General features: G+C 45.1%; 1 protein-coding gene across 2 annotated transcripts in view; it reads left to right on the forward strand.

Moving 5' to 3' along the window:
• elmo1 (engulfment and cell motility 1 (ced-12 homolog, C. elegans)) overlaps nucleotides 1–12,171 on the forward strand; it is a 35,050-nt gene that overhangs the window by 730 nt on the left and 22,149 nt on the right. The gene's annotated exons all lie outside the window — the stretch shown is intronic.

Raw genomic sequence — 12,171 nt, forward strand, 5'->3', positions numbered from 1 at the left:
CGCACCCATCCGGACCTGAACAGGAAGCTGAAAGGGGGCCTCGTTGTTGTTGGTTTTTTTTTTTTTTTTTTGCTGCGCCAGGCAGGATGTGAGTTGTGGAAAGCGTTAAAATGTACACGCGAACACTTCAGTGCCCAAAAAAAATGTAACCGGAACGGATAAAATGACAATTCCGGGTCGTGAAAAGGATGCCGGAGCGACAGGTGGGGCTGTAGTTACCCTCAAGAATGCCCAAACATGCACAAAATGTTTTCAAAATCATAATTTGCTTGACTTCGCTGCACAAAAACAAACGTTGAGTCATATCGGTCCAGATCTGTAAAGTGATATGCGCATGCCAGAGCAGCAGGCGGCGCTGTGGCCCCGAACTCTAAATCCACAGTAGCCGTGCAGAATCCTCCTGGGATGGCCAGAAAACAATAAAACAACAACAGAACTTTTTTTCAAAATGTCAAATGCTTGCCAGAAAAAAAATTGGTGGCGCTTTTGTCCCTCTATGTAAATGTATTTATTTTGAATTGTGTATATTCTGCCATCTAGTGGAAGGACATTGGCTTTGCCTGTCGCTAAACTTGATGACGCTGAAAGTCGAATCGAGGCAAGACATAAATGCAAAACTACCACGTGGAGAACACAATAAGAAAATGCGCTACAAAAACATCCGCTGAAAAATGTTAAATGTTAGCCTGAAAGCGTTCAAATCATTTTTAGCTTGTTACAATATCGATTGGGGGGGAGGGGGGGGATATGTACCATTATGCTGGCTCCAAAATATTTTGTTGTTTTCCCATAACATTCAAATATGACCAAGGCAACTATGCTATTAGGTTAGCGTTATGTGGAATGTTTTTTTTTTTTCTGGGGAATTTGTGTTTAGCGGAAAGCGCTCTTGACTGCGAAACCACAGCAGCATCTGGCGCCGGCTCACAAGTTGTGCTCATTCGGGTTGTCTCCTTGTGGTTCTTTTAACGGGATGCTCGTTATTGTGGTTTTCGGAGTCGAACTGCAAAACGCCGTCGCAGTCCGTCGAGTGAACGGGAGACGTAGCGCTCACGACGCGACGCGGCTTTAGCCCCGCGGAGCCGCGTCCGCCTGGCGCTCTTCCGCCTGCTCGCGAGCGTTTTTGTGTGCGGCTTCAGCCGGTAGCTCAGCGTTTCGTTTGGACGGTGCCAGAAGAAACACCCCCCACCCCCGAGCTCAGGGGAGCCGTACGTCAAAAGGAATGCGTGCAGATTTATTAGCTACACTCAAGTTAAATATTTTATTTGTCGCCCCTCCCAAGCAAACATTACACCGGCGCAAACTGGAACTACTGTGCACTGAAACTTGCGGGGACGTTGCAATGTGCATGCCAGGCCAGGTGGGGGCGATGTCAGGTGATCCTTCCGATAGCTTTCGTTTGGTTTAGAATCTCACGTGTATTATTCACGGGTTCAGTCACTGAAAAGTATTTTAGTGGTCCATTTGCTCATTTTTATGTTTTGACCCGCCGTTACGATGACTCGGTTCGCGACCACAGTCGGTTCAAGAAAATGAGAAGTGATTTGTTCGAAAACCGAATCGATGTTTCCCATTGCAATGAATGGGAAAAGAAATAATGCGTTGCGAGCCTGAAAAAAAAAATTTTTTTTTTTAGCTTTATCTGATAATAAAGTCAAAAGAAGAAAAACATCAGTCACTACCGGGACACGTCTGTGTACAGAGACAGCGTTATACACAATAACAAAAGTGCGGTGGCTGTTATCTCCGGGTTTTTTCGGGGGGCCTTCGAATCGACAATTAACAAAGCGCGACGTGGGCGGGTCAACTTATCGTTCGAAAACGGGGACGTTCGGGAACTGAGGCTTTACTGTCGTCTTATTTGTATAAACGTGGGCTGCTTCGACGTCCTGAAGCTGATCCATATTTTGTCAAGTCAACAAATGGTCAAAACGGAAGCCAGGTCACTAAAAAATGTTTGCGCGTGGCAGTACCGTTACACGGATTGTTTGCAAGCTAAAATGTTGCACATGTGCCGAGCCCCAATTTGAGACTCCTCGCCACACATTAGCGTTATTCGAGACCCGTTGGCAACGTTAGCGCTTTCGAGCGTTTACAACGGCGAGCGTTAACGTCGGTGAGAACACTTTGCAGCGGCGGCGGCAAAGCGGCACGCGACGCGTTTTCCAGCGGCGACGGGGTTCCTCCGAACGCTCGAGCTAAAATGGTGGCGAGCGCAGCCCACCCCACCCGTTTGGGCCACTCGGCTTGTTATCTTTTGTCATGCGCTTCCACTCCGGCAATATCCGACTGTCATCCCCCCACCCACCCTCCAGCTTTACGTTTTCGGGCTCGCCGCAGGCGGCCGGCGGCAGCGACGTAAATAGTTTTTCCCCTTGATGTCAGGCCCGGCCCGCTATCGGTCCATCTTAATGAAGTCGTTTCCCTCCTCGCCCGCCGAGTGACTTTCAAGCAACTCCGTTCGACGAGCCCGCACGAGCAAAGCCGGACGCCGGATGGGAGCGACCGTACTGGGTCATCCGGACGGCAGGCGGGTCATGTCGGCGAGACGCGGCGCGTCGCTTTCAATTCGGCGAGCGCAAACGCAGTAAGCGCGCATTTCGTGATGATCCGCGATAATGGAAAACACGGGGAAACGGTCGCGTCCCTCCCTCCCTCCCTCCCTCCCTCGTGAGGATAAGCCGTCAGCGTGGGGCCCGGAATGACCCCGGAAAAGTGATACGTCTCGTTGCATTCCAGCTGTGCCACTGCGGGCCTGGAAATGGGCAATTTTGGGGGGGGGGGTTGCGTTCGCTGCCACTTCTCGCGTGTTTGTGGTATTTGGCGTCATCCCGCTGAGAAGCGGCAGCGCTCGACTGTAGCGCAGCGCAGCGAGGGAACCGCGCTTACGCTACATTTGAAGAAACAATAAGTTGATGGAAAAAATATGGACAGATGCTAATGCGGTGCTGCTATGAAACGTGGAGACCGGGAACATTTTTTTTCCATTTTATTTATTTTTTTTGTTCTTTTTTTTTTTTTAAATACTTCAAGCAACATTCAACATTATCGTGTCCTTATTTTTATCAAATGCTTCTGTATTTCAAGTATTTTTTTTGTCATATTTGTGTGGAAAATGTTTGGAATTTGGACTGATTTCAGATGGAATTTTCCGGTATATTTGTATTTTAGAAATATGTCCGCCCTGCAATTGGCAGCAATCGGTTGTACGCCGCCTCGTGCCCGAAGATAATTGGGATGAGCGCCAGTTCTCCCGCAACCCTTGTGGGGATAAGCATCTCACGTAATGGATGATTTTATAATTGACAGATTTTAAATTATTTGAAAAAAATACGTTACCTAAAAAAATGTGCAATTTTTTGTATTTTTCTACAGATATAGGAGAAAAGGTTTCAGACAAGATGAAAAATGAAAAAGAACACAAAAACAGTTCTAATTAAACGCAATCTAACAGCATCATGGCAAAGTCATTTTTGAAGATTTTCAGAATGCAAGAAATAAATAAGCCATATTTTTTGCATATTTTTCATTCATATTGTAACAGTTAATTTCGAATAACCGGGGCAGTTTTGCGGTCAGGCTAACACCTTGCATTCTTTTTTTTTTTTTTTTTAACGTTTTCCAATTTACGTATTTTTCATTTTGTATTTTCTCCTTTCAATCAGTTTAAAAAAAAATATTTGATATATCTGTATTTTTTTGTGTAGTATAGTAAATCGTGTGAATGTGTGTGTGTGTATAAAATTCAGTGACCATAGTTTTTATTTTTTGTATTCAGTTTTAATATAAATTCTTTAACAAAACATTTTGTGAAATATTTGTATTTAGGTAAATATTTTTTGGCTTATAACAAATTTAATTTTTTTTCTTTGTTATAATATTTGTAGATTATATATTAGTTTTTTTCAGCCATATTTTTACACTGTCTTTTTTTCCAAAATATTTGGGGAGATTTTGTCTCATTTTTTTGTATTTTGTCAGATTTTGTGTTGTTTGTGTATTTTTCATTTTTTTTGTATTTTTCCGCAAATATTATTATTATTATATTTTTTTTGCCCTTATCGTCTAGTCTAGTAATATTTCCCCGTGCCGAGTTTCTTTTGTCCAAATTGTCCCCAAAAGTGCTCCGGCGATCCTTTTTTGCTTTGTATATTTTTGCCGGCCACCATTTTGATTGCGTGCGTTCCTCGGCGTCGAATGCGCGTATTTATTTATGTATTTCAAAGCTGGAGCCTTGCGACAATTACGCCTCCTCCGCCTCCCGCGTTCCATCTGACGCCCAAACCGAGAGAACGGCGTTTTCCATGCGCTCGAGTCGCGGAGGTCGTCCGTCAAGGTCGCCGGCGAGCCAGCGGGGGGAAGCCTCGGGTTGAACGGCTTCGCGGAGGCGGCGGCGGCGGCGGCTCGGCCTTTTCAATGTCGCAATCGATCACCGCGCGCAAGGACACCTTCGTGGCGCCATTTCTTTCAAAAAATGTACATTAGCTGTGCAGTATTTTCCCCCTTTTTTTACACAGAAGGCGATTTCAAGTAACCGACATATTTTTACATATTATATTAAGACGTCTGTTTTTGCATGCTAAAATGCTAGCATTCCGCATTCTTTTCCGTTTTCACCGCTATGCGGAGGCTACTTCAAGCGTTAGCATTTTCAGGTTAAACGAAGCGGAAGTTATGGGTGCCGATTTTCAACGTAGACAAACAGTAACCACTGTTCGTCTCTTTGATTTGACGTTCGGGTTAGGGTTAGCAAATCTGCGCAGTCGAGCGCGAAAAATCACGCGCGTGAAATTTGTTACAAGTACAAATACATGGATATTGAAAGACGTCGCTCATTATGTGTAGTCTCGACCAATGTTCCCCCGAAGCTGCGCAATTGCGCACTTGTCGCACTCTCGGCGCACGTGAAAACCGATCTCTGGTCTCTAACAACGAGCTGCTACTCAGCCTACTTCTACTTCCTAGTTTACGTGACACCGCCCCCCCCCCCCCCCCCCGCTCTTAAAGGGGTACGCTCGTAAATACAAACAGAACACACACCTGTAACGTTATATATATCTGCGGGCATGACCGGTAGCCCACACCTGTAACTTTATATCTGCGGGCATGACTGCCCACACCCGTACATTTTTCAAATTATATTATTTCAATATTATTTTTTCAATGCTCATTAAAAAAAAAACTCTTTTTTTTTCCCCACTTCTTATTGTGTTGTTGCAAAATATCCAATCAAGTTTAGCGTTTTCCGGCTCAAATCACAAGCAAAATTCTTGGCATTTTATCCCCAAATATCGTGTTAAAGATTTTTTCTAAATTGTTGTTTATGCCGACAATCAAAGTTTGGTGACGAGGCCCAATTTTCAGCATTTTTAGTCGCGCGGGATCAGCTGCTGACTCCTCGGTTTCTGCACTGTTTGTAAAAAGCGAAGTGAAAACGTCGACGAGGTCCCGATCACGAGGGAAGGTCGCCCCCTCGCCGCCGGCGTGTCCCCCCCCCCCCCCACAACGTTTGTAAACAAAAGTTTGTCCCGTTGGCATCTGCGCGGCACCTGGCGCAGCCCCGCGTGAGACGTCGGCACGCTAGCCCGGCGTGGGCGTCGCCCTCGGCCCGGCGTTGCCGCGTCGGTTGTTTTGTTGTTGCCCCGGGGGGGAAACCCCCCCCCCCCCCTCTCTCTCGTGTGTTTTGAATTTTTGCATATGAGTCACGTCAGAATTTAGCACTTGCATTCCCAGAAGCGCAGGAAACGCTCGGCGGCGGCTTCACGTGCCAGCGCAGAAAATGCGAGCGGGAAGCCAAATGGGACGAAGGTTCCTCACGGACGCTCCATTAGGCACGGCAAACATTTTTGTTTTTTTTTTTTGGTTTTTAGCTGTGCCTCAGGGTCAAAACATTAAGAACAGGTCTCGGTATGACGCAATTGTTTTTATAAACTTGAGCCCCCAAATTTCACACAAATGTACAGTGACAATTCTGAAGCAAAAATAAACAGGACCGTTTATTTTTTTAAATATGCATTTAAGAATGTATTTTTTTTTACACAACTGCATTGTGAAGAATGTGGGTTTTTTTAGATTTATTTTCAAATTTAAAATAAAAATATCACCGTAATTAACTAAATAAATATACTAAATAAATTAAATTAAAATATAAACTAATTAATAAATACACTAAATAAATTAAACTAACTATAACTTTAACACTAAGTCAACTAATAACTAAGAATAAAGAGTGATTCAACTGGAAAATTAAATGTATATAAAACATTATTTTGGGGGGAAAATATTTTGACTAAAAAACAATTAAATCACAAAAAATCTAGTTTTAAATGTGTGGAAAATAAAATAGAAAAAAAATTGTGATCCTTTTTGTTCAAATGTTTTTTATTTTTCTTTTCAAAGGGTTCCAAAACACAGTTAAAAAAAACAATTAAATCACAAAAAAATATAGTTTTAAATGTGTGGAAAATAAAATGGGGAAAAAAAGGGGATCCTTTTGTTCAAATGTTTTTTAGTTTTCTTTTCAAAGGGTTCCAAAATACAGTTTTAAATGTGTGGAAAATAAAATAGAAAAAAAATTGTGATCCTTTTGTTCACATTTTTTTTTCTTTTTCTTTTCAAAGGGTTCCATAATACAGTTAAAAAAAAAACCAATTAAATTACAAAAAATATAGTTTTAAATGTGTGGAAAATAAAATAGAAAAAAAATGTGATCCTTTATGTTCAAATGTTTTTTATTTTTCTTTTCAAAGGGTTCCAAAATACAGTTTTAAATGTGTGGAAAATAAAAAAGAAAAAAAATTTGATCCTTTTGTTCAAATGTTTTTTTTCTTTTTCTTTTCAAAGGGTTCCATAATACAGTTAAAAAAAAAACCAATTAAATTACAAAAAATATAGTTTTAAATGTGTGGAAAATAAAATAGAAAAAAAAATGTGATCCTTTATGTTCAAGTGTTTTTTATTTTTCTTTTCAAAGGGTTCCAAAATAGTGTTTTAAATGTTTGGAAAATTGGAAAAAAATGTGATCATTTTTGTTCAAATGTTTTTTTTTTTCTTCTCTTTTTCTTTTCAAAGGGTTCCCTAAAGCATCAAAGTTGGGCGCGTTGCCCCCCGCCGGTCCTCCAAGTTGCCGCTTCTCATTCGGTTTTCTAAAAATAAGGCGCGCACGACATGAATTGTAATTTGAAAGTGCCGCAAATTGCACGCTTTGCACAAGCGGCGACCACTTCCTGTAAAGGGTGGGGCGGGACGGCTGTATTCCCCCCTCCCCTCCCCGTTTCTGTCTTGAAGTTTCCGGAGTGTCGTTGGGTGTGAACGGGTCTGTTTGTCTGCACGTGCCCTGCGTATCCCCCCCCCGTTCCCCGCCGCCACATGGCGTGCTCGGATGCATGACATCATTGCCATGACATCATACCCGCGGCGACCAAACACGCCTTAAGGAGTCGCTTCCTTTGGTCCAGTTAACCCACAAAGAGACTCGAATGACGACCTCGGCCCCCCTCCCGCACCCCGTGACGGGTCCGCACCCGTTTGAGTCGGGCCGGCCGGCCCACGCCCACGTTGCCTTTTTTCCGTTTGCCCACTTTTATCCGTGCCCCGGGCGGCGAGGGAGAGCTGGCGCGCTCGCCGCCGGCTTCTCCGGCGCGTTGACGTACGTTCAAACCGGCGCGGGCGGGCCGTTTTTTTCGAGTCCAAAAGATAAATAGTAGCCTCGAGTCGGGAGGCTGCGGCTGCGGCTAATTGACGGCCGGCGGAGACCACGGAAGGGTGTGGACGGCCCGTCGGGTGTGCGCGAGTCGGACGCCTCGGCCGTCGGAGGGTGTGTGCGGCGATTGTTAGCACGTTAGCTCCTTCTCATCACACTATTAAAACAAAAGCCAACATTAGCACGTCTGGAAACGTTTTTGATCTGGGTTGCCATGTTTTTCCCTTTTTATCATGTTAGCATCGCAACACTTAGCATGTTAGCATTCGATCAGTTGCCATTTGAAATCGCATCCGACTAAAAGGCAAAAATCCGAATTCTTCATCGCTAGCCTTTAGCGCTTTCTCCCGTCAAGTTGTCTCGCTAACTGTTAGCATGCGAGCGTTCTGCACCCACGGTGCTTCAGTTCTTGGTCCTTCTCATCAGGCTATCGAAGCTACCATTAGCCTGTGATCTGGAATGCTTTTTGTTCTGGGTTGCCATGTTTTCTCCCTTTTTATCATGTTAGCATCGCAACACTTAGCATGTTAGCATACGATCAGTTGCCATTTGAAATCGCATCCGACTAAAAGGCAAAAATCCGAATTCTTCATCGCTAGCCTTTAGCGCTTTCTCCCGTCAAGTTGTCTCGCTAACTGTTAGCATGCGAGCGTTCTGCACCCACGGTGCTTCAGTTCTTGGAAATCGGAAAGATGTGCACCGCTGTGTGTGGAACTGGAAAGGGGGAGGGTTCAGGGGGGGTGTTGGCACTTGTCTTCTGCGGGAGGAGATGGGGGTGGACAGCTGGCCAAGCGTGCGCGTGTGATGTCTGTGTCCGTGTGGACCACAGTGACTTCTTTGTTCCCGCTCCCTTGCTAATGTCACAATAGTTTTTAGCGCCATCCCGTCACACCACCTACGTATATTTTTGCTGTTGGTGTTGAAAATTCTGCCCCAAAGTCAGTTTCAGAGGATACATTTGGTTCGTGAGTAGACCCACACGCAAGCAAAAACAAAGAAGTCAGCCATTTTGGTTCGAAGGATCCATTTTGACCGTATCTCGGTTTGCTTTTGAGCTTACGACCCACAGCTAGCTTACTCGGTAACTAGTTTTGAGTCGATCCGCGCCAAAAGCCTCAAGGAGCCGTGTTCAAAAAGGCTCACAAAGTCCGGCGTTTTTGACATTTGATCGTAAAAGCTGACCGTTTCCGAAGATTCTTCAGCGTTCCGTCGCTTTTGAAACCGGACCAAATTTTACTCGCGTGTTCGGGACGTTGGAGCGACGCTAAATTACGAGAAAGTTTCGATGGCCGGCTGCGGGTGGAGCAAGAGATCCAAGCCCGACGAGAATCCGCTGACGGCTTTGCCGCTCGCGGCCCCCGCCCGTTCGCCTGAGTTATCGTTTAATAAGACGAGTAATTGTCTGCTCCGGTCAAGAGTGTGCAGTTAAAGCGAGTTCATCGCGCTCGGCTGGGAGAGCGAGAAACGCTTCTGCTCACCTTTTATTAAACTTTTGTCAACGTGGGCTTTTATGGCTCCCGGCGCCCTATTGTTCGCTTAATGCCTAACCCCCCCCCCCCCCCTCCCCCGGCACCTGAACGACGCCGTTCGCACCAGAATGAAAGCATAAATTTGTCCCAAAAAATGTCTCGCGGCGACGGATAATTAAGACGCAGGGATTCCCGAACTCCGCCGTCAAAGGCTCCGCGTTTGGATTTTCGCAGCCCCGCGGAGCCGACCGGTTTCTGGTGTGCGTCTGAACCCTTCACTTCAAGTAGGACGGGTAAAAATAGCCGCAAATCAATCCCAAATGTTCCCCCCCTGCTCCTTTTGCATTCGAGCATAGGCCGGCGCACAAAGTCGGCGGATGGGATGCGGCTCCACCGCGACGGCTGGCAGACTGGCACTTGGGAGCGAGCTTCATTTGGGGAACGCATAGCGGTGGCCCCGTTTCTGAGCCTCGACACAGTTTGAAAGCTATTAAAAAGGCGCTTGTGATGATGATGATGAGGATGGGGACGGGATTGGGTTATTTCATGCTTCGCTGCACGTGATAATCCTCCGAGCGAGGTTCCGACGAGAGATGCGCGTGGTTCTTGCACCTCTGTTTTGGTGGTCAATCACTTCGTACCTTTGCTAATGTGTCCACGTTTTCAGTTTCACCGCTTACTTGTGGGGAAATTACCTTCGGCGAGCGAGGTGTGTGCGGATCCGGTCCCCGAAGGGAATGGGACTACCGACTCTTCTTTGCGTCGTTTCATGACGGCATCGAAAGCATCACGTCTACGTTGTCTTGACACGTGACGGGGGAGATAAACTCCCCCACTGGAGCCGCCGCTTGGATTCGCAGTTTGAGCGCGAGGCAAGCTAGCGAACGCGGCCGGCGCTACGCCGGTGAGGAACTTGTATTGATCGCGCCGCCCCGCGCTCGCACGTTTTGAATGGTTACACAATGTGGAAAGTAGAGCGAGTCATAATGACCTGTTTTCCTTTTTTGTTTCTTTTTTTTTTTTTTTTTTTTTTATTCCTCCCTCCTCAATGAAGGACTTGTTTTTAGCGGGACCGTTCTCTTATTTTTTTTTTTTTTTTTTGTCCTCCCTCCTCTTTTATTCAAGCATGCTCAAGTTATCTCTCGCGTGGTTGTTGATGTCCAAACTCGCGGCGATGGCGGGGGCGTGGGAGGATGTTTTTTTTTTTTTTTTTATGATGGGGGCGTTTTTCTTTTCTTGTTTTTCTCTTTTTTTTTTCTTTTTTATTATCCCTTCATGTTGTGAATGAAGAATGCAGCGCACACACAATGGAACTACGGACCTGTGTCCAGGACTTCCTCCTCCGCCCAACCCAAAAGAGCCATTCATCCCTGACTTGGTCACATGATTTTTTTTTTTTTTTTTTTGGGGTGGGGGGTGGGGGGTGGGGGGGTCTCCTATCCAACCCCATTCCACGCACTCACACTCAGCGATCCAGTGAAGTTTTGCGGGGTGGTGCGTCCATCGAAGCGTGTCCGCCGTCATTGTTGTGGCAATGATCAGCGAGTGGAAGTGGGAGGGGCTCTGGGGGCGATATACGGGGCCAAGGGACGGGGGTAGGGGTTCGGGGGAGGGGGGGGGCGCGTCCCGCTGGGCAAGCCATAATTAGTTTTTTTTTTTTTTTTTTTTGGGCCACCGCCGAAATGTCACGTCATTTCTAGAAAACGGTTTCTTCACATCATTTTGAATTGCGGTATCCAATAATGCATTGGCGGAGTTAATACATTTTTTTTTTTATTCTAGGCAAATAGTGGACAGTTATTACATTTCTTTGATAGGTTAATTGAAAAAAGGATTTTTCAACATTTTCTTAAGAAACTCGTTTTTTTTTTAAAGTTGTGTGCCTAGTTAATATTTTTTTAAAAAATTCTAGGCAAACAGTCAACAGTTATTATATTTCCTTGATAGATTAATTGTAAAAAGGATTTTTCAAAATTTTCTGAATTAATAAACTAGTGTTTTCTTTAAGTTGTGTGCGTAGTTAATAAATTTTTCAAAATTCTAGGCAAACAGTGGACAGTTATTGCATTTCCTTGATAGATTAATTGTAAAAAAGGATTTTTATAATTTTCTTAATTAATAAACTAGTTTTTTTTTTTTTTTAGTTGTGTGCCTACTTAATAAATTTTTCAAATCCTAGCCAAACAGTAAACAATTATCTTTCCTTGATAGATTAATTGAAAAAAGGATTTTTCAGGATTTTCTTAATTAATAAACTAGTGTTTTGTTTTTTTGTTTTGTTTTTAAACTTGTGTTGCACAGACAGACACAAATTCATAATTCACGAGCTTTGATTCGGCTGCTCCAGATGACGCGTCGCCACCCCCGCCCCCACCCGCGACCGCTACGTTTGATTCTGCTCGGGAACGAGGAGTCGACCCAAAATGTCAAACTCCGCACTGACTCACAGGTGCCCCTTGAGAAGCCAAATGGTATTACAGGGCCGTATGCGGACCCCCCCATCTCATTATAACGGCCTGAGGGGCGCACCTAAACAGAGGAGCCTTTGAGTAATTAATGGGGTCACAACCCAGGCAGGGCCCTCGTCCGTCCGTCCCTTTTAACGGCAGCGCGTCGCTCCTCAGTCGCATTTATCGACTCGGTCCGGTTGGTCCAAAGATCAAAGAAGGTCGCGCCGGCGCTAATGGCGGCTAATGGCGGTCAAGCCGCTCGGCCGCGGGGCTGTTCCGGATCGATAAGTGAGGCGCGAAATGGGGACATTCGAACGGCGCCGCGGCTCCTCGGTCGGCGCGTTAAAAGAGCGCTAACAGACGCTAACGGGAGTCACTCGGATTTATCGATTGGAATGATAAATTTGTCAATAATGAGAGGAGTTGCGCAAAAAAATGTCTTCGGCGTGTATGTCTTTGCGTTGACGTGAATATTAAATTCAATTCATTTTCTTCAGCGCCATATTTCAACACTTTTTACGTTCAAGCAAAAGGTCTCTGCTTTTCTTCC

This window comes from Syngnathoides biaculeatus, chromosome 1 (genome assembly GCF_019802595.1).
Source record: "Syngnathoides biaculeatus isolate LvHL_M chromosome 1, ASM1980259v1, whole genome shotgun sequence".
Classification (NCBI taxonomy): Eukaryota; Metazoa; Chordata; class Actinopteri; order Syngnathiformes; family Syngnathidae; genus Syngnathoides; species Syngnathoides biaculeatus.